This window comes from Accipiter gentilis, chromosome 3 (genome assembly GCF_929443795.1).
Source record: "Accipiter gentilis chromosome 3, bAccGen1.1, whole genome shotgun sequence".
Lineage (NCBI taxonomy): Eukaryota > Metazoa > Chordata > Aves > Accipitriformes > Accipitridae > Astur > Astur gentilis.
In genome coordinates, this window is record NC_064882.1 from 15,097,179 (window position 1) to 15,120,250 (window position 23,072).

General features: G+C 39.2%; 1 protein-coding gene across 1 annotated transcript in view; it reads right to left on the reverse strand.

The window, feature by feature from the left end:
* SLC7A2 (solute carrier family 7 member 2) overlaps positions 1 to 20,696 on the reverse strand; it is a 59,247-nt gene extending 38,551 nt beyond the window's left edge. The window contains exon 1 of the mRNA XM_049835645.1: positions 20,608 to 20,696. The gene's annotated coding sequence lies outside the window, so the exon portion shown is untranslated. The remainder of the gene's footprint in view (positions 1 to 20,607) is intronic.
* Positions 20,697 to 23,072: the final 2,376 nt, after the last annotated feature.

A 23,072-nucleotide genomic window follows, 5' to 3' on the forward strand; every position in this document is an offset into this window, starting at 1 on the left:
CCTTACTAGTACTAGATGGAATATTTCACCAACTTACTGATTTTTATTGACTCTGATTAATAGGTTAGTACCATTTGTAAATGATATATGTTTTCATAATGCAAGAAAATTTTGGCATAAAGAGTAATTACACATTCCTCATAGAAACACTATTAAAACATGAAGCTTTAATTCTTCTACACTAGCAACAGATACTCATATAATGAATTTTGTTACATAAAATTAAGACAAATGGTGTCAAATCCTCCATGCCTAATCTAAAAAAAATCTTAGCTAGTTTAAATGATAATCAACTTCTCAACAAGTGTATCTTGGCTAAGATCTTTCTTCACCTGCGTGTTGCTTTACTGGCCTTCAGAAAATACCACTTCGGCATACAGTTGTCAAACTACTGGTCCTTTATTCCTGTCCTTAGAAATGCAGCGAGCAGCGCACATGCATTTCTCATGCAGAATGCCAGTTTCCAGCAGCTGAAGAAGCTAAAGCAGAATGAAATGTTCCTTGTGCTCAAACTCCCATAGCTTCCAGCTACTTTCATTTCCCTTTAATCTTGGCCTTTTTTTCACATTTCACATACATACTAAGTTAAAATTTTCTTTCTTTTCTGCCTTCTTAAATTATCATATGCAAAGAACAGAGTTTCATCTTAAATCTTTTATGGACCCACTAGAGTGGCCTGGATGTCTTTTTATCCAAATATCCTTCCCTTTAACTATAGCATCTCATGAAAACATAGCTCTTCTAGCACTGAAATATTATGCATCTCCATCTAAATATTAAGCTTGTTTTTCAGAATTAGTGTGCAAACAGTATCACGTGCCAATAGTAACTTTCAAACAGATTATCAGCTGGTGCCAGAGTCTATCTTGTAACATGAAAAGTGAATGGGATACATTGTGAGTAACATGAGACCCAAACAAATGTCACTGTAATTTTGCAATATGTGATTTTTGACAGGTACTTAGAGATGCCAGGGAACGCATCATTATTGACTGCCCTGTTTAACTGCAATTGTGCTGATTTTGTGAGAAATCCAGAAGAGAAAGGTGGTCTGATGAGATGAGTGTTCTTCAAAAAGTAGTAGAGAGTTCCATCTGCTTCAGTAGAGGTTAAAACAATCCCATGAACATCTTAATAAATTTGAAAATTTGCTTGAGTAAAGCAATTTTAAAATGTTAATGTTTTCCTCAATAGATTGCAATATCAAAAACCATCACATAACACATTATATTTAAATGATCAATTGTAAGTATTCATTTAAAAAATAAAACCTCAGAAGAAATTTTAAAGAGTTTTTTTTGTTGTTTTTTATTTTAACCTAGAGCACTGTACTAGATGAATGAAAGTAGAGCAATTCATCAGATAGGAAATTACTGAGATATAGTATTTGCTCCACTATGAAAGTGTTCTTTAAAACATTTTAAATTACTTCTGGTTTTATGATAAGAAGGTGTCTTATCACACAAAGGTGTCTTGGTTCAAAAAAAAAATCTAACAGAATTTTAAAGATCAAAAGAAAAACAACTGAGAAACACTTCAATGATAACAGAAGGAAAATCACTGTTGTACTTCAGCATTTCTCCACTGAAGTCTAGAAATGACAGGTCAAAGTGCCTAAATACCTCCAGTTTCACAAAATTTATATAGCCTTCTCAAACAAAGAATCCAGAGTTTAATGTCTGATGTTGAACTACCTAAAACATATCTATCTGTATCTTGGTAATGAGAGGAAAAAAAAGAGGAGAAAAATGCAGCAATTACTAGTCTGTGTTTTATCAATTAATAACAACATGATTTTTTTCAGGTTATTGGGTCTGAGGTGAAAAACAGCTTTGAAAAATATCCTTCTCAAATGCTATCAATCTCATATACTTAAAATACAAATAACTACTCTAATTAAAGTAACAAAATAGCATGGAAGTTTGGAAATCCACAGCAGGAAGTCTGGGTCTTGTTAAAAGGATATGAAGGGTAAAGAGTTCCTTAGGACTTTCTGGACTAAGAGTCACTCTGTACTTACTAGCAAAGTTTCAGTGGTGCACAAATTAGACATGTTTTCTATGGTGCTAGCCAAATATAGTTTTAAAAATCTATGATTATATGCACAGCAGAATTTCCTGCTAGAACAAAAGGTAAAAATCAACCTTGAAGATATGCTATGTGACCCACCTGGAATTAATTGGCATCTTCTGATTTAGGCAGGGATTTCCCTAAAGGCTAACCTCCTCTCTATTTCCAAACTCCGCAGGTACAAAACTTTAAAATAGAAGACAAAACCAATGAAATCTGCCATAGAAGACTGCTTGTTGTGTACAAAAACATTTGCATTTACTTTACCCCCAAATGGTGGTAGAAGTTCTACCTCCTTGTGTGTAACTCTCCAGTAGTGCTAGTAGTCATCCTAACTTAGTCTGATTATCCTTAAAGATGAACTGGATGATGACAGACTACAGTTCCTTGTTGATATGATGATGAGAGAAATCTTTGAAAACCCTGAGAGTCAAACTCTGAAAAAGCAAAGTGGTCTTCTAGCCATACAACATAAATAAGTATTCCTTCTGAAATTTTCAAGGCAACTTATTCTATGTGTCAAATTTAGCTAGTTAATGTTCTAAGCAGGAAGGCTAAGACTTCACATGGCTACAGCTGAACATATTTTACTTACTCTGAAATTCCCTACAGTAATAAAGAGGGAAAAAAAAGAAATCTCCAAAGCATTAGAACTGATTCGTTATCTTCAAAACTGACCTTAAAAAGAGGGTTTTTCTGATGGGAGTTACAAAACCCACCACAAACTGCAGACAACTGTGCAACAGCCAGGAATACTTCTAAAAGGATGTTTAGGGCAGGCAACAGCAAATGGATGATTGTCCAGAGCAGAAAAAATGGGTTTAGTCTTGAAGGACATCAGTGGACTGCAACGTTTCATATGAAACTGGTGATAGTTATTAAGCCAAAACATGAGAAAAGGAGAAAAATGCAGAAGAGCTACTAAGCCCAGAGATCAAACAGATCAAAACCAGCTTTTTCTTCAGAATAAAGACCCATTATTTATTTTTTAAGGATAACTTTGCTCTCTGCTGTGATAGCTATGTGAGTGTGTGACATTAGAAATTTTGTCATGACCTAGACATAAATCATCCAAACAGGCAGAAAATCCCTCTGAGAAAGCAGACACAGCTACTCTACTATTTCATGCCTATCACCATAAAATACACACTGGGATCAGTGATGTGATGACAATGCCATGACTGCTTCAAAAGTTAAAGTAATTTTATATTGCCTTTCATTCTACCTGTTCCTAAAGCTCTATAATGCAGACTCTGAAAAAAAAACAAACCCCATAGAAAGCTATTTCATGTGATTAAAGTTGTGTTCTGCTGCTAACAGGTTCTCTTCAAAGAAAACATAAACAGAGCGTGGAAGTTATCATTCAGCTGGGAAAATTGTTAAAACCATGAGTTTGGCTCTTCCTAAACTTAGCTTAGCTCAATTTATTCATACTAATTTTTTTTCCTCCCCTTTCTTCCACAAAGGACAAAAGAATAAACAAAATAATGTTCATAGTCTTAACCGCCTGGAACTAAAACAAAGCACATTTGGAGAAGTTTGTGTAAAAGAGAGGAGATGGACTCCAAGTGAACACAAGTAGTGTTCAGAAGATTTCTTTGTTCAAAGTTTATCAAACCAAGTATATGGCACACAAAGAAAGCACAAGTAACAAGCACATGCTGGATAAAAGGCTATTTGGAAAGCACAATCAAAACCAGATGAGAAGCCATGGATATGGAGGAGTTAATTTTTGGCATTGGTATGAATTCTGAAACAGTATAAAAGATCAAAGAGAAGCTACTGACACTTTGGAGTATGACATTTCCCCCTCCCCCCAAATGAATTTAACATCTCCCTATAAATATAACTGGGTATTACATGGACTCTTACTCTTAGGCTTGGCATTAGACATTAGCCACAAATTATTCCTCATGACATCTATGCTTAATACAACTTATCAATGTCCAGAAACAGCCCAAATTATTATGCAACAGAATGCCCACTCTGTTGGGAAATCTATTTAGCACTCAGATGAACTGAAAATCTTCCTGTTAAAAAAAAAAAAAAAAAGAAAAAAAAAGAAAAATGTTGGGCTGTAGCTGATGAGCAATTTTCTTTTCATATCTGTCAGCTTTTCAGATTATGAGCAGTGGTTTGTGTTATAGCTAAGAGTAAAATGACTTGGCGACCCCATTTATTTGGATAATTCTTGAGGCTGATGTGGCTCAAATTCATGGAACTAATTTGTCTGGATAACAGCTTTACAAAGGTTCAGAAAAGTCTAGACATTTTCACTGTGGGAAAAAAAGATGCACAATCATTTTATACAAACTTTAAAAATAATATCCTGCAGTCATCCTTTCATATTGCAAATTATACTTCTAAAGTCAACAACAGATAAACTACAGCAGTTGAAAGTAACTGTGTTTGTACAACACTGGAAGGTTCAAGGGAGATGGAAACAGCCTTTGATTCAACTATTTTGCAAGAAATGACACAGCAAAGATAAAGATTGGTTATCTGCAGTGCTATAGGCTCCACACAATTTTTAAGGCAGGTGAAATTTTACCTAATCATAATATGATTAAAAAGAAAGCTAGTTCTTAAAGAACTAGTTGACTATGTAATTTCGTAACCACAGTGACAGAGGCTCAGGCAGAAGAGCTGTAAGATTCATGAGAAGTTTGAGCACAGTTTCTAGCAGCCTAGCACAGTTTGATTAACTGGATGGAGAAAGAAGAAAAAAGGAAATGAGGGAAGAGACAAATATTGTATTTGAGTTTTACATCACTGTCTCTCACTACAGCTACAATTTTAGCTTAAAATTAGGTTTTAAAACTTAGCTCTAACATACTTTGGCCTTACTCCGTTCCGGCCTGCCAAACTATGTTCCAAAACTGGTTTAACTGGAACCATGTTCAAACACTGCTGCCAAGCTGTTTTAGCTCCAGAACAGGAGGGGAAGGAAGAGTCAGCATTTATTTCTTTAAAAAAGAAAAAATAAAATACTTAATTCTTTATCCTTGATCCAGAAATTCAAACAGTTATGTATAATCAAAAAGACTGAAATCCCTTCAAAATTAAGTGCTTTGTTATAAAAGCACTTGAATTTACTACAGATTGTAGCCACATGGCAAAATTCTTTCTATAAATACCCTTTGAGTCCTAGTTAGTGAAACAAAAAACTTCTCAGCTGTGCTAAGATAAAAAATATCTCTGCAATTATTCATACTGCAGTAACACCCAGCTCAGAATCAAGGCCTGTCCAAGAGCTTAATCTAAGAAAAATCAATAGTATGAGAAAAGCAGAGGTAAAACAACTAAATACAAGTGTAATGTGTGGGGTGGTGGGTTCATCTGTCTTCCTGCTAATGTGCAATTTTCCTGACTTTGTCAAAACAACAAGAAGCTCCAGTGTAGCCATTGCTGCTAATACCTTCAAACAAGAATGGAAACAGTTTGCAAAGTTCATCTTTCAAACACAGTTCAGTCGATTCAGGCCAGAAATTGTTTTTTTTTCACCTCGCAATTCAAGCTTGGCTGGCTGCTTCCTGCAGAATTACTTTTTCAATAGTCAACAGATTGCCCAAGTGGAATCCAATAGCATTGTTTCCTGTCTAAATGCTTACATCCAGGTTTCTCTCTTTGGTGCTTCTTAGGCAGATTCAATATTTTTCAGTACACAGCCAGTGCAACTTTTTCAAGCACTGTCTTTACATTTCCCTCTTTTTGGCAAAGTGCCATCAGCTGAGAATCCACAGTCAGTCTGGAATAAGAAATCCCCCTCTTTGGGTACTAAATTTCACGAGAGCACATGTGCACACCAGGAACAGCTCAGTAAAAGAGTTTTTATTTGACTTAGACTTCATGGTGTCATACTTAGCTCAATTTTCACAGACTACTGCTAAGGTAGATCGAGATAGGTCATGAAATCATGCTAGAATCTTATCTCTCTTTCTGACTGTTAGCACCAACACAGAGTGAATGCATCAGTCTCAGAGCTTGGAGACCAACAGTGGGACATGCTTGGTTCAGGACTAGCTGCAGAACTGTTACCTAAGCAAGTTTTGAAACGGAATCTGAAACAATGAGAGAGTTACGTACAACAAGTGAAACCCCATTGATACCACAGCCAGTGCAATGATCTGATTGCAGCATGTATAGGCAGAGCCAAGTCACCCTTGGTATGTTTACATTGGCATTTTTTTCAGATCAGATGCATATTTTCAAAGCTATACTCCCACTCATCCTGACCATTCACTGTGCTTTTGTTCACTCCATGGAGCAATCCTGAACCATCCTTTTGGATGAAAGGAAATTTGAATATTTGCTCCAGAACAGCACCTAATACACTCTAACTGGTAATGGAAATTAATTCTGTGGGACCAGACAAAAGCTAGGTTGAAGTCCTCCCAGTTCTCCCACACATACCAAAACATAAGTGGTGCAGACAGTGAATCTACAGCACCAAAAGTTTTCCTCTACAGCTTCATTCCTGCAGACCCACACCAGTTGCTGAAGTAGACACTGCCACTGCATACGGATAACAGTGAATCCTCAACTGTGAAGGCTGCAGTCTGGTCTGCCAACCCACCTGAATGCAAAGGTGCTTACCAGACAGCTAAACTTTGTGCTCCCACTGCTTCATCAGCAGTTACAGCATAATTTTAACTAATACCTCAAGCTGGCATTTCCACCAAAATAAGTGGTGTACCCTGACTGGATGCTTGCTCCTGCTTTCTTCCCTTGCATCAACATAAACATTTCTGTGGCTGCAAAGTTAATTAAAACAGGGAATGGAGCCACAGTAATACTGAGTACTTACAGTCAATTTTGACCCAGATTAGTTTTCTGATACAATTCACTACAGAGCTGCACAAGTTCTTTTACCAGCATTACTGCAGGGTATACATGGAGAAGGATAAACTGCTTTAGGCAACTGGCATTGCTTCTTTTGGTGGCCATGCTAGCTGCAACATTCGTCAAATGTCAGACTTAAAATATAACTCCTTTTTGGTGCAACCACAACTCTGAGTAAGGACAAGTTTATTCTCAAGCAATGCAGAGCTGTCAGGCAAGCTAAGAACCTGTAAATGCCACAACAGTCTGAATGGCAAGATTAAAGTCTAGAATGTAACACTGCAGCAGTGTTGATGGTGGATGACTCATAATAATGTGTCAAATCTGATCCTTTCACTGGCAGAAACACCTGCAAAAGACAAATCCATTTTGAGTAAACTTGGACAGGTCAGTTGTTCAGTTTGGAGCATTACTGGTACATGTTAGAGAAATAGAGATATTTAGAGAATACTGGTTATAAAAGTTACTTTAAGTCTTATTCCATTCCAAGTTCTGTGTAATGAACTGAATGAATACTGACACCACACCCTGCACCCTGTGGCATTCCCTGTCTGATGGGAATGCCAAATGAACCTCTGACTCCAAGTTACTTGATCTGAAATTCAAAAAGTATAATGAGGCTTGTACAGAAATAATATAGACACTATTAGTTCTGCTTTACTTCTAAGAAAATCCTTTCCAAGTTATATTTCAGCATGCTTTTATTTCAGTGTGAATACACTTAGTGTGAACTGTAGAAAAAAGCAGCTGAGAAAGACAAGGACAGCAACCTACAGAAGCTGCATTTGTATAGGAGGGGTTTATTTACTTATTTCAGTCTTCAGTTTCCACAGCTGTGTTCTCAGTTTCCGGAGGAGACTGTTACGAAAGCTCATCCCCATCATGTGCTGAGATGGTCTTAATACATGAACTTCGAATTCAGGTAGGAGGTACTGCTGAATTCTAGGGCTCATTTATCTGAATCAATACTAAGTAGACTTCTCCCACTTCCCTTTTCATATAAATTTCATACTGGTAACTATCCACCTGGTTCAAAGGGCTTAGGGTATGCCTTTTAGTACATAGTATATGTCTCAGTATAGCAAACGGGCTGCAGCAGGCATCCAGGCAGTATCTTCTTCCTACCATCCAAAACCAAGCTGGTATAGTGTACAAGCCTGAAGTCACACATAAAACAGTCACACACACCCCCTCATACAAAAACAGTCCTTTGGTTGTTCTTTGGATCATTTAGTCTTTGGATGCTGACTTGCTCGACAACTTAAGTTTCACTACAGAAAACAAAAAAAACCCCGCACTCTGTATCAGCCAGGATCTCTTTTACTTGTAAATTTCTCCAACATTACATTGCTGAATTCCCATAGTCTAAAACACAATACAATGCTGACATATTGTCTTAACTAATGAGCAAGATCCCAGAAGTGGCTGAAGGTTCAGACATGCTTTCTTGACATAGGTCTTCAATGATACATACAAGAAATGAAGAGAACCTCTCTAAATGGTCAAATCAATACCAAAGGCCAGCAAAACAACCCACACAGGACGGGAGCAACATTTTTGTGATTTCCATTCTTCGCTGCTTAGGATGGTCAGCTGCTCCTCACTGTGCAGCCCAGTGTGGGATCATATTCTGAAACATCAATTTGAACACATGGTATATACTGCTTCACGTTTTGCAACCTTGAGTGGAATTTTAACACCAGTGTTTTGCTTTTCTTGGTCTGAAGCATATCCCACTTCTCCATTTCTCAAAGGCTAATACAATATCAAGCTTCACCTTTTCAGACAAGAAAACGTGTTTCTTGCAATGGCTCCTACCTCAGAGTCCATACTCGAAAAGTTATCTTTCTGTTCTGCCCTGTAATTTACCCTATTTACCAGCAATACTGAACCGAGCCAAATAAATTTCAGCAGAACAGTATCAGTCACAAAAAATGCTAATGTCAAGGACTGCAGTATTTCTGATGGGGCAATCCAACCTTTCCCCTCCTGGGCCTCTGGAGTAGAATATTCAGCCTTATGCAAGTTCCCTGGCTGACCCAGTTCCACATCCAGGCAGACAATTTCTATAGCCTATCCAATTGTGGAGGTTTTTTGGTCGTTGTTCCTGAAATCCCACTTGCTAAATTTGCTAAGAGAAATGCAGAAGTTCTCCACTTTCAAGTCAGCAGCCATGCTAGTTGAATGCCACCTCACAGAAGTAACACTGGAAATAAAATTGCTACATACTGCTGTTTCAGGTCTTCCTCCAGCCTTTGGGTGAATTTTTCAAGGCATTTGTTTACATCAAAGAAGATTCTATGCACAGCCCTCACAAGCTTGTCTCGCTAGGAAGCAGATGCTCCACCAACTACTACAGTTTTCCCTTTTGACTCAGATGATCTGTTTTCAAGGGTTTGCAATCTCCTCCAGCAAGGTGGAAAAATTCACTGTTGTGTATCTCACATGCCCTGCTGTGCGTTTCCAGGGTCCTGTTTCCCTGAACATAGCAGAAGTCAAAGTACAAGGAGTGAGCTGCTTCGCTTACAGTTCCAGGCTTCTCTCCAGCCACCACTTTCAACTCCAAGCTGTCCGTCTGGGGAACACTATGAGCACCATTCACATCATTCTGTGTTTCTGCTGCCTTTCTGCCATTTGCAAACAGTTGCAATTAAACCAACTCACTGTTTGACTATGTGCTATCAGCAATATTTGTTATCAAATCCTTAGAAACCATATGGAACATTGAAACCCACACTTGTGTTTGTTAGGTTGCAGCCACACTAAAATACTGGACTTCATTGCTCCCTGATGTAGACTAAAGGAATACTTACCCCCTCAACATCTTCTACAGGAGTAATTTGTAGTAATCATCACACAGTTGTTTGGATAAATATACTGTAATATTGCATGTTTTCACGAACAGACACTAGAAAATTATTTTGAAGAACTCTGATAGCTTATAATAGCCTACTAATAAACGCAAATGAGAGTTGAGAGAGTGTTTGGGGTAGGGAGGGAAGAAGAGGGATGTTTTGCAACTTCAGTAATTTCACTGGTTCCTATGGAAATATTCCCCATTCACAATGCCAAACAGAAATCAGAATGAGGTCAAATATGCAGTAATGGAACTACAGTTATAGTAAAGATGTAACAGATGCAAAGTAGTAACTATCTAAAATTCTTCATTACAAAAAAACAGTTTCACACACAAGCCATTTACCAAGCAAGTCTAAAAGAGCATTGGCAAAAAATGCACTTGGTAAGTGATATCTTCTTGATTAAAAATTTATTATTTTCTTTAGCTCCTGTCCAAAGGAATGAAACTATGGAATTGAACTCTACAGGAGGTCCTATGGTGCAGGAAAAGTATGATTCTAAATGCCTAAACTTACTTCAAAAGTTTGAGGGATAACACATTCCTATGACCAAAGTTTTGCAACTAATGTTTTCTCCAGTAAAAAAAAAAAAAAAAGATTATGATCTAAAAGGAAGGAAAACCAAAAAACCTGTATGTTTTACAGCTATGTGGAGCATATTTGATAGTTTCTCCCAATGGTGGTACAATTTAAGCAGCTCATACTGCTTAGTCTGTTCTCTCCTCTGTGTCTATCCCTTAGTTGTGGCTGCACAGCCATGTGTGTGGCCATGTGATAAACTGGAACAGGGAACTGATCCTTAATCAAAAGTATCCCAAGGAAAAAAATGAATTAGTTTCCTAATTCAGTTCATTGCACAGTACCACAAACAGCTGTGCAGGCACAGAGGGATGGTTACTGAAGCAGGAACCAGAGATAGCAGCCTGGAGCACAAGAGCTATTTATGCTGACACGGCTTCAGTAAGAAACACACGAACTGTACATATGGGACCATCCAGACTGGGAAAGCTACTTGTTTCACAGAGCATAGTGGATACATTTTAGTTAGTTACAATGAAATAGTGTAAACATTCACTTACATAATCAGAAAGCTGACTTAATTTATTGTGTGTGGATAAAAATGCAACATCAACGGTATTTTACTGCAAATTCTGCTCTTTTTGCATCTGGTTCATTGAACTAAGTGCAACCCATCTGTTACCACACAAGACAGAAAAACAGTCAAATAGAAGAAAAGCCTCTTATTTAATACAAATCCAAAATTATTTGCTTAGACAACTAATGAAGTGGAATATATAGGCAATTAAACACCATAGAAGGCTTTACAGAGTACTATAAAATTGCAGAAAGGTTTATAAAACTTTATATCTGAGACAATCAGAAATACAAAATGGGGTTATTGAGTCTGGTGTTGAAACTAGTTGCCTCAGAATAAGGCACATGCATGTAATAAATTAAAATGGTCTAATAAAATATTTCTAATAGTTGGACATTGCATGGGAAACTGCAAACAATTCTGGACTGGATACCCAGAAGCAGTGTCCCACTAAGGAATAAATGTTGAAACAATTAGAACAGATTTCCTTCATTTAGGGAAAGTATGTTACAGGGCTGATTTTTCCCTCTCAGTTAGTTTCTTCTCTCTCTACCATGCAAAAATCAGACAGCGAATACCTTGCTGCTGTAAGATAGTCCTTCTACCAGAACACCTCATAACAAATGATAACTTGCTAATACATAGTATTTTTCAGTATCAGTCTCCATCACCATGATGAAAGTTGTGTTTTCATGGCACAAATGAGATTTCTCCAAATGACATATGAACATCTACTTTTTAACTCCTGAAAACTTCTTCTAATTCTTCTAATTCAATTTCAGAGGCTGGACATTCAGAAGAAAGTAGGGAAAACTAAACAGAGGTGAAGAAATTAACAAAAAGCAGGAGTGGTAAGAAAGTCATTGTCCTGGTCTGCCCACGACAGTCATATGTGAAAATCATATTGTGATTGGCAGAACTACAATAAAACTAAGCTCTAAAATCCAAATGTATGATTTTGGGGAGTATGTGTAAATTTGGGGAGGGCAGTGGAAGATCATGGATTAGTCTTCATGATGACCTTGGCCTAAAGCATCCATGAACCCAAGTTCTGATGTGTCTACCATGCGCTTCAGCAAAATTAAATTATTGTTATTATTATTATTGTTACTAAACAGACAAGCAATATTTAACTCTAACACTGTATTGCTTTTAGTTTGAAAAGATAATAAAATATACATGACAAAGAAAGAAACAGAGAACACATTAATTGTGAAGTCGCAACACTTTCCATATGGGAAAACATATTTATGAACAACTCATTCCTCCAGAAGGATGTATTTAAATAATTTTGGTGCCCAATGTGGGATTGTTCTAACCTATTTATTTTATTGTCAAGGAAATTTCTGCTAGCAAGTCGGCAAGAGTAAAACCAAAGACCACAAAGTATGCTCTTCTTCCTAATGTTCTGAGAATATGCAAGCAAGCCAGCACTGGATGTTTTCCTTACATCACATGTTTAGTTTTCATGGAAGCCAGAGAATGATGCAACCTGATACAGTTCATAACCTAAGTTCTATGCAGCACAGGAATTTATGCAAGACATGACTGAAAACCTGAAGGTCTCAGGTGACCTGGATCTACCACATGCCTTAAACAAACCCATTCAAACTCTCAGGAGCGAACACTGTATGAATCACCATTGCTTCCCTATGCAGCATCTCATCTTCAGCCACCACTGCTACAGAAAACAATCTACCTCGCAATACTTTTTTTTGCCACGTAAATGGTATAATGTAAGTTTGCCACTGTTTAGACTCCATATGACCCAAAAGGTCCTTCATATACAATGTTCTCTCTCAGTTTTTTCCTAGATGTTTTGTTGCACTAACCATGTATTTCTCTGAGCAGAAAACAGAGAGCTTGGCAATATAGGGAGCTCTGCATATCATCACAACTAAATATGATTAATGTGCTTAAATTCCACTCAGTTGTTTAGATCCCAAGAAAAGTCCTACTAGATGTGCTAGATTTGGTTTCAGGCATTTGGATACTGAAAACCAACAAGGATGTTGACTTTACTTTCTGTCAGGTATTTAGATCTTTCACATAAATGGGCAAATGACAAGAATCAATTTAACTCTGGACAAGAAGGCAGAAAAATACAAATACTGGGAGAAGGCAGTTAGGCACCATAGGAAAAATACTTCATCTCCGTAAGTATATTGCCAAACATTTTTAGCTCCAGCATGGTCAGGTTATGGGGCTGTAGGCATAGTTTGTTTACACCATCACAAATCACTATCAACCATCAAGTTATTTCACATGAGTGGATGTAAACATGAAGTGTAGCAGTCTCTGAAAAATAAGCTGGGAAATGGGAAAGACAGCACTGTCAGAATATGAGGAACAGCAACTCACCTTTGAGGCTTCCTTAAGAGTCAAAATACTTTATGAAGTAACTTGAAAAGATATTTTAATCTTTATGCATAGTAACTATGTGGGCCAATTCAGAATGGGGCACAGAATTAAAGTAACAGAAAGGATAAGATACCTTTCAAGGAATGGCAAGGATAGGTACATAGGTCACCTTCATAAGTGAAAATCCCAGAGCAGATTTATTAGATACAATAGTTCAGTCTCCTTACAGATGGTATTTTAAGAACTACTAATTTCAACTTCTCTGGACTTTTCCATCTGACAGTGAATATTGTAAATGCAAATTTTATAGTATTTCTAACCAAGCACTGCATACTTCTTGGTAATTCATGTAACTGAATTTTATATTGGAACTTTTTATTGATCTAGTTCTAGATAACTGCAGTTTTTCTCTTATTAGTTTGTCAGCATAGCAATTTGCCTAGTGCATACTCATGCCTTATTGAAAAATAATTTTTTTGAAAAACAGATTCATAAATGTAAGATGCACTTTCTACAAACATGGCTGAAGGAAGCCCCAGCTCTAGACTTCCCTCTTCACACAGAAGGAGACCTCATTACCTCTGCAGAATGGCCCCTCCTTAGCAGAAACCTCTCAGGGCCCCTCCCTGAGCCTATGTAAAGAAAGAGGGTGGACACAGTTTGGTAAGCAGTGCGTAGGTGTAATGTATGCAGATTTTCTAAAAACATATTGCTGAGGAAAAACAACAGCAGAACATATAAATTACCATATACCCATTATTGCAAAAATGTGTAAGAATTGGCCTACAATTTCCACACAACCAACCTGATGTTTCATGATACATACTTCTTCAGTACTACCCTTAAAAGTTCTCCCTCTCTTTGAGTCCTTACAAAGAACAGAGCAATTAAATTCTGTGACTGACTGCACTCAAATACTTACTGTTAGCTTTAAACCTTAAACCTCTGTGACTGACTGCGCTCAAATACTTACTGTTAGCTTTAAACCTTAAACCAAGTTAGACTATCATTACAAGGATCAAAAATACCGCCTAGTCATCTAAACTACTGCTTCTAAAAAGCACACTGAAGCACTGCACCTTTGAAAAGAATCACACATTCATGCTAATTCTATATATCCACAAGTTTTTTCATCTAATTCACAGTGCTGAAAATATTTCATGGCAAGTCACATCCCATTGTTTTCTCTCAACTGCATGATAGTCCAAAAACATTCAAGGACAGAATAAAATCCATATTACACCAAATCACTCATAAACAGTGAATTCAGAGGAATTAATTTAAGTCCTCATGGGAGTAATCAGATATCTTCATGATATCCAAATGTTACATTTTCCTTAACTAATATGGAGATGTTTCTCAGTCTAAGGAAACTGAGAAGAGGACAATAAATAATCCTTTCCAAATTCCATTTCAATTATTATTTATTACATAACCACAATGCACATGGTACTGCACAAACAAAATAAAATAAACACAATTGCTTTCCCATCTTGTCAAACAGTTTGCAATCAAACTCCAGATAAAGAATTAACTAACCTCAAACAAAATGGGCAAGGACCAGAGATTAGCTACATGACTTCACACACCTATAGTACAGGTTATCCACATCATTCACTGTTTTCACAATAAAGGAAATGAAGATTTGGTTTCATTGAATCCAACTCCCTCTCCCCAAAAAGAGTCACATAAAGAAGAATGTTCTTTAAAGCAAAAATAAATTTATTCCATTTATTTCTAAAAAAAAAAATAAATAAAAATAATAATATCACTTTATACTGGAAAGTAAAAAGCACAGGTAAAGTTGTGTATAGAGCCTGGCAAAATCACTTGGTACAGTTTGGTTTTTCCTTTAGTCCAATCTCAATTGACAAATGATTCCTAGTCATGTTCCCTGCAGAAGATCTATGAAGAAAATTAATTTATTTGGATTTTGTCAGTTGATATCTTTCTACATTTTGTCACCTTTCTACAGCTGATAAACTGCTGCTCACCAAAATTCCAATAACCAGCACAATTGGATGAATCTAATCAAGTACCATCCCTTTCTGGTAGTACACCTGACAAAATCATTTTCAGAAATAAGGTAATTTAGTGAGAACAGCCATGCAAGACTTCTAAAACCTGATGTTACTATCACAAAGAAGCAAAACCAGCCTGCCATTAGTGATACAGGGGACTACAGCGTAACACTGAATCCCCAACACTGACTCTGCCCATTTTGATTACTTATCAAAAACAGTAGCTGTTGTGTGCACTCTGCTACATTTCTGATGAGTTGTCATAGGGAACTGAGGGCACCAAACATCACCTTTTTCTAGCAACTGCACGGAGGTCTTTGTGGGTCACCTCCATTAGCTATTGGGTGTGGTAGGAAAAGGTAATTGAAAAAGTGAGATGGAAGAAGAACCAGAGTCTGTGAACAAGCATGAGACTAACGTGATGGTTTACACATGATCATTTCCTCCATTTTTTTCCTGTGTGTCTGGTTTGCTTCTACTTGTCAGATGCATGCAGCCATTCAGACACTAGTAAGACATTCTACCCTTCCAAAATAAGTTTTGTAGAAGTCATCCTGTGGCCTGGATTCTCATGTAAACTAATTCTAGATAATGTCATGCTGTTTCTAGAAGCCATAACCCAAACTAGAGTAGCTAGCTGTTATCAGAGGTGTCCTTCCCATTGCTATTCTATACCACTAAAAAGTTCATTGCTGTCTGAGCTACATTTTGAGAGGCTAGATCTTTTTTGGGGATTCTATTAACTTTATGATATGTGAATGGAGGTATACTTCATCTGTGAGGGCCTCTATTATTAGGTTTAACCATACTAATATTCCACTCTAGTTTATTGCTTAGTTCTTCATATGTTGGCAGTGTGTGTACATATATAGACAACCATCACACATACATGGGAGTCTATGCAGTCTAGGACAGAATCTTAACGGCCACAGTAAAGAAAGCATAGATATGACAATTGTCTATGTATGTTATTCCAGTAGCACCTCTCCCCTAGTTACGTTCAATAAACACAGACCCAGCACCAGCCATTAGACTGTCAACATTTTAGACTGTCACAACCTGCCCACCCTCATTTCTATGGGGGTTCATGGTCAAGTGAGACCGATGGAACTAAAGGATATCCATGTACAAAGTTGCTGTAGATTGTATCTCGACATTAAGAGATGTGCATCATCTCACAAGCAGAATGCTTTATTCAAGGTTATGGTGCATTTCTTCTCCAGCTGTGTAGAACAAGATGTCCTGAGCTAACTGCTTATCCTATGGTCAAGCACATACAATACATTTTCCCATCAGTATCCCACATACATTCAGAAATCTCTCATTCCACACATATGCAATCCTACGCAGGAACTCGTGAAGACTATGACAACATTCAGTGCATTTCTAAATTATCTTCCCCTTGGAGTACGTCCACTCAGATAAATTACAATTTTGAGATCAGGCAAGATAATATTGAGGCTCTTGGATGACTGTCAGCAATGACTAAACTTAGGAATCCCAGAAGCCACTGTTACTAGTAACCTTTATAACTCTCACTGGAGTTGTAGTGGCAGATCACTTACACAAATGCTTTTCCCAGCAGAGATGAGGACACATTTATCGTTTTCTGAAAGCTCAACTGTTTGCATCCAACAGCCCTGTCCTTTGATTTACCAACACTAAATTGTTTAGCTACTAAACCAGTGGCATTAAGGTGATTCTTACCACAACCAGACAACACACAGAAGGTTGAAGAATCGACAAGACTAAGGATCAGAATTGTATTGTGACACTAAGGGATCAAAGGCGATGTGATAAATGGTAAAGGTGTCATGAAGGTGAGCGCTTTCAGATACATGAAAACTTTTAGACACAGAAACATGAATCCAAATATTTTTATATACTTTTTAATAATTTCAGCAGCATATAAAATAATTTTTAATATCTTAGTATGTAAAAAGCTAATGTGAATATAGGAAGTTCTGCTTTAAAGTCACAAATATGCATACAAATGACATTGCAAACTGCTTTCTACATATTTGGCTATATGGCAGTAATAGGTCACTAACTTGCCTGAGGGAAGAAGGGAAAAGAAATGGCAGCAAATTGCTCCTTCTAGTATCAAAAATGAGCAATAATTCAAAGACAGGACTGGTAGCCTACAACGCATGCTATATTTTACATTAATGTCCTACCTAATATTGCCTATGTAAAAGAAAAATTCCCTAAAGGGTTCTACCCTAAGGTATGTCATCCTATGAGCTGGGGAGAATTCTGGTAAAAACAGGACAGCAGGCAAACCAGGAAAGCATGACATGTTTTGTTGGGAGGGGTGGGGGGGCTTGTGTCATATGATATCTGTATCATGATGGACAGATGCCAAAATACTATAGAACCAACACAGGTGAAGATGATCAAAAGGTATATGAGTAAAGCTGAGAGAATTTTATGATCTTATAACTGCTATGACAACTTAGATTCAGCTTAAGCTCTTTTTTTTATCATTTGCAGTCTTTCCCCTTCATTCACCTCTGTCTTAAGCACTGTCAAGTCCACTGCAAAATGAACAAAAATCTGGCAAGGCACAAAAGGAGGAACTAAATCTTCACAGCACCTTTCAATACATCTCATTTTGCAATGAACGCATGTCACAACTTTTCTCAGTTACTCTGCAGTGCGTGCTAGCTGAAAGGTAGAAGCAATGCGCATTTTCAAGCAAGCTAAAGACCACATTGACTTAAGCTGATGTGTGGGTTTTTTCCCACAGTTGCAGAGTTAATGTCTGTCTCATTTCTGGTCCCTACACTTGTAAAATTAAGTTTCACGTCTTTTCACTTAAGATACATGGGGGTTTTGCAATTATCTCCACCTAGAGGGATTCTAAGCTGCTGGATTCTTGTATCCAACATACCTGCCCAGAAGATCTGTCTAGTTTTAGTCACTGTAACAGCCATCTGCAACCACCAATTTACAAACAGAAGCCTTCTCCTTCAAAATACATTGTTGCCAAAACACTTAGAAAGTGAAAAAGTAAGTTTTAAGAATTTTTAAATTATTATTCTTCTTTTATCTTACCTATCTTTCTGTACTCACTGCCACTTACTTCTCCAACGTATTCATATAGCAAATATCCCCATAAAGCAGCTAATAAATGGCATCAAAACTTAACACATTGACTCCAAATTCATTGTCATCCTTAAGTACCTTGTTAACTAGAACCTTAAGCTTAAAAAAAAGTTAGAATTATAGAAAGACAGATTGCTAATACAGGTATGCTCAGTGCATGCTTTTATTAAGAAAGTTGAAAATGATTTTGATTTAATCTGTGTGTACAAAGCTAGAAGCAGCTACATATTCATGCATCTTATCAAGTACATTTTTACTGAGGTCAAGAGCCTTGGTCAGACCATTTATGCATGCACACAGTAGCCAACACATTGAGCTTCGAGATCAAAACTTTGTTGCATCAAAACTTCCCAGTCTTCATCCAAGTCTGAAGACTGAAACGTTGTATTTTAATAACATCAGTTAGACAGAATGCATGGATAATCTTCATCGGAACATGTGGCATAGGACTGAAAATGTATGTCATTAATCCAAAAAGTCACTTCACCTTTCAAAAGATACCATTACAGCTACTTATGCCTCTGTGGGGTTGTTTATTCCTGTCCCAATTTGTATCGGCACCCAGCAGGGTTTAGAAGAATTATGTGGACAGGGGTAGTGTCAAATGGAATCAGCTGCAGCAATGGATATCTGCTTAGAGGAGTAGGGCAGGCATCATGTCTTTTTCTGACTATATAGTACATTATAGATGTCAATGAAAACAAGTTTAGTTTTTTGTATAGGCCTTGTGCCTATTTTTACTGTCAATCTTAATGTTTTAATGCCATTAGGTAACACAAGCCAGAACTCAAAACATTTTCCACACTGCATAATCCAAATTCTAATCCAAGATCCACTGTGTACTGCATCTCCACAGTGTCTACATGAACTTTTCATAGAATTTGTTTTGTCTTTCTAGCATAAACAAACTACCATCAACTTGTTCCAATACATACAAGTTCTATGTGCCATGATTCCGTCTCACACTCTCCACCTCTGAAACATCTGAAAGCCTTTCAATGTATTTGTTTTGATTTTAATTAGGAAGAATACAAAGATGAATGTGTTTGAAAGCTTTTAAGATAAATACATGTTAGGTATTAATACATTTGAAGCAGAGGGTGGGCTTGAAGGATTTCCATTCACAACTGGGGCCAAACTTCGGGAAACTTCTATCCCTTTCACAGGTAAGTTACTTTTGCTGGAACGATGTGTTAAGGACCGGCATAACAATCAGCAGAAACTACACTCATGTCAGAACCAAGTGGTGGGATATCCTCCACTCCCCCAAAACTAGTTCAGTTCAGCTGAATTAATGGAGTTCACCTAGACACAAGACTTGCATCAGATCCACAACACTCTATCATCCAAATGGTATCATAAATCTCAAGCCATAACCAGTATTTTAAAATTACGGATTTTGTTCTGCTGCTTTGGATATGTTAAATTTAAAATATTATTTTATTGGACTAGCTTTCTCCAGCTGCCAGTAGCATTACACATTGGATGACACAGACTTTAAACACATGTCTATATTTAAACATGCAAAGTTAGCAGAAGGGAAGAACCTTATCTTTCCTCAACCTGCTTTACAACCATTAGGCACCTGCACGCACTTCATGCTCTCCACTGAAGCGTGATTTCGCCAGCTTCTCAAAATGCACTGAAGAACCGAGGTTGCATCGCAGTTGTATCCTTTGATTCAGTAAAAACCTGCACTGCAAAGTCAGTGCTTGAGCGAGCTTGTGGGAAACCCAGGGAGGGCAGTTTCAGCCTCCACGCTTCCATACCTCTACAGTAGTGGCAGATGCTACCCCAGGGCCAGCAAATAAGCTTCCACACCTCTCGCCCAGCAGCCTTCGGGTGCGCCTCTCCCCTTGTCCCCGGCACCCACTCGTGCCTCTGCCCGCGGGTGCCAGGTCCGCGCCCCCCCCCCCCCCGCTCCCGGCTGCAGCGGCCGCGCGCTGGCGGGGACGGCGACGAGGGTCAGCGCCGATTCCCCCACGGCGGACTTTAAAAGGCAGCAGAGAAGCCCTCGGCCTCCCTCCCCGCGCAAGTCGCCTGGCACGAAGAGTAACTCCTCGGAGCCCCCCTCGGAGGCGGGGGCGCAGAGCCCCTCCAACCGCACACCCGGGCCTCTCGCCCGGCTCGGGCGGGGAACGCCTCGCCCCCGCGTCCGAGCCAGGCGAGCGGCCCCAGCAGCGGCGCTTGCCCCTCGCCCTCGCCCACCCGGTCCCGAGGAAGGGAAAGGCGAGAGAAGGGCGCCACTTACGGGGCCCGGGCACGGCTCCCGGCGGCGGCGGCGGGTCGGGCTGCGCGGAGGTGCGGAGGCAGCGGCGGGTCCCTCTCAGCGGCGAAAGCCGGGGCGCTCCTCCCCTCAGGAAGCCCCCATGCCCGGCCTTCCCACACACGTGCGGGGCCGGCAAACCCCACCCCGCTTCGCCGACCCCCTTCCCGCCCTCCCCACCCTTCCCCTCCCCTCCTCTCCTCTCCTCTCCCCTCCTCCCCTCAGGAGTCAGGCCACCCCCCTTCAGCTGAGCGGAGCGGTGGCGCAGCGGGGAGACGGGGGTCTCCCCTGAAGGGTCGGGCCGTGTTTCCCGCTGTGTCCCTCAGGGAAGGGAGGCCGGGCGGCCTCGACCCCGCGGCTGAGCCGTTACAGACACCCCCCCGCCCACCCGGCCGTTACAGACACCCCCTGCACCTCCCAACGGTCGAGGAGCGACCGCTAACGTCCCACCCGCGGCTCTCCCCCATTTCTCATTACCAATAAACACCGGGGTTTTCGAACCCAGTTTTACCCCGAGTGCTTTGACGTTCTGCGTGCGAACAGCACCTGCGGGGGGTTCATGATCCCTCCTCAGAAACAATTTTCCACACAGATTTAGGCGGGTGAGTGTGTGGGTGATGCCTCCCCTGGCCTTGCGTTAGGAGGCGAGAGGAACGGCTGCCCCAGAATCGGCTGCCTTCGAACTGCCCTTTACCGCTTGCTGGATGTATTTTCCAGGGCAGCTTTCAGGAGCGTGCGGTGGGCTGGCGCGTCATGCCCCGCTCCATGTGGGATTTTGTGACCAAGCTCCAGGGAACGGTGGGAACGAAGGGGAAAGAGCCGCTGCCGCTGTCCTACCAGATCACGTTTCGGAAGTTGCTTTGGGGATACATCGTAGGCAAAATTTGGCTGAGAGCAGCAAAAAAGTGCCACAGGATGGGATACAGCACCAGCCCATCACATGTATGATGCTTCTTTTCATTCTGGTGTTGTCAATCAGCTTAATAAACTGCCTCTTCCTACGAGCCTTGCCATATTAGTTTGAGATGCCTGGGACTTGGCAGCCCTAGATGCCCACAGGTTGGAGAGGTTTTGTGCCTCTCTCTCTCCTTCAGCCTAAATAATTCAAATTGTTCCCCTGGGCCAGATATCTTAAAAAAACCCTCATTTTAAGGCTAAAAATAGTCTTAGGCTAAGAATAGCTAATGCTAAGAATAACTAACATTAAGAATAGCCAGAGTAAATCTTACAATCATCATCTCTTTCTCCCTGCGTATATTCTACTTACATAAGTCCTTTCCTTTCAACTCTATAATCCGAATACATCAAATCATTGGGAATACCTTTAAAAATTTTGGCTGTGGACCTGCTCCTCTCTTCTCTGTGATGTTCCATCACCATATATGGTGTGTATGTGCATATATACGTGCATATGTACATTATATATACATATACACACATACATGTATCCTTATTGTAGCCTTTAAGAAAACAGAGGTTGTTCCATGAACACCAGAACTAACGATACAGCTGACTTGTGAAAAAAAGTCTTCATTGTCTTTGAGTTTTTATGTGACATCTTTAAACCTAACTCTTTTGCTTAGATCACAACTTTCCAACAATTTTTTTAACATGATACCCAAACGTTGTGCTATCAGTGGATCACATATAACTAACATTTCACTGCTGGAGTAAAGTCTTGTGTAAATTCCTATGAACAGGGCTTCAAATTTGCTTCAGATAATATTTGAAAAAGACCAGCGATCACATATCATTGCCAACTATCCTCAGTTCAAGCTAGTTACTTAGCTTACATTTCACAAAAAAATAAAACTAACATATTTCCATAAGGATTTTATACCAGCCCTGCAGTGCTTCTACCCACTCTACATCCATACGATTTCCTGAAGAGAATAATGCCATATTCTGTGAAGGATGCAGGCGAAGCCCATGAAGGTCTGGACCATTTTCAGCACCCCTAGATCTCCATATTTTTTTTTTTTTTTTGTAAAGGACTTACACATTGAATATATTCCCTTCTGTTTCATTGTTTTTGGATCTAAATGTCATTTGCTCTTCGGACAAGGAGTTATCTGTCTTAAATACAGTTCTTTCCAAAATGAATAACAATATTCCTTACAGTTAAAAAATTAATAGTGTAGGTTTCAGCTATTAGATCAAAGGATTTTTCTTCTGTGAAGATTCCACCTGAAGCACTCATGTGTATGTGTGTGTCTTCCTCTGTCCATACTGCCTGTAAAGTATGAATTTTAAATATTTACATCCAGTATTAATGGGGCCCTGAAATGCCACCACCTAAACCAGGAAAAATGGCCAGGTATTATCTCAGCCCTAATTATAGTATGTTGATTTGTTAACAACTGAAATGTCTTTCCCTGCTTGCTCAGTCAGTGTGGTGGCTTTGAAATGTTGACAGATCTATAACTGCTTTTATAAAAAGCAGCAGAGTG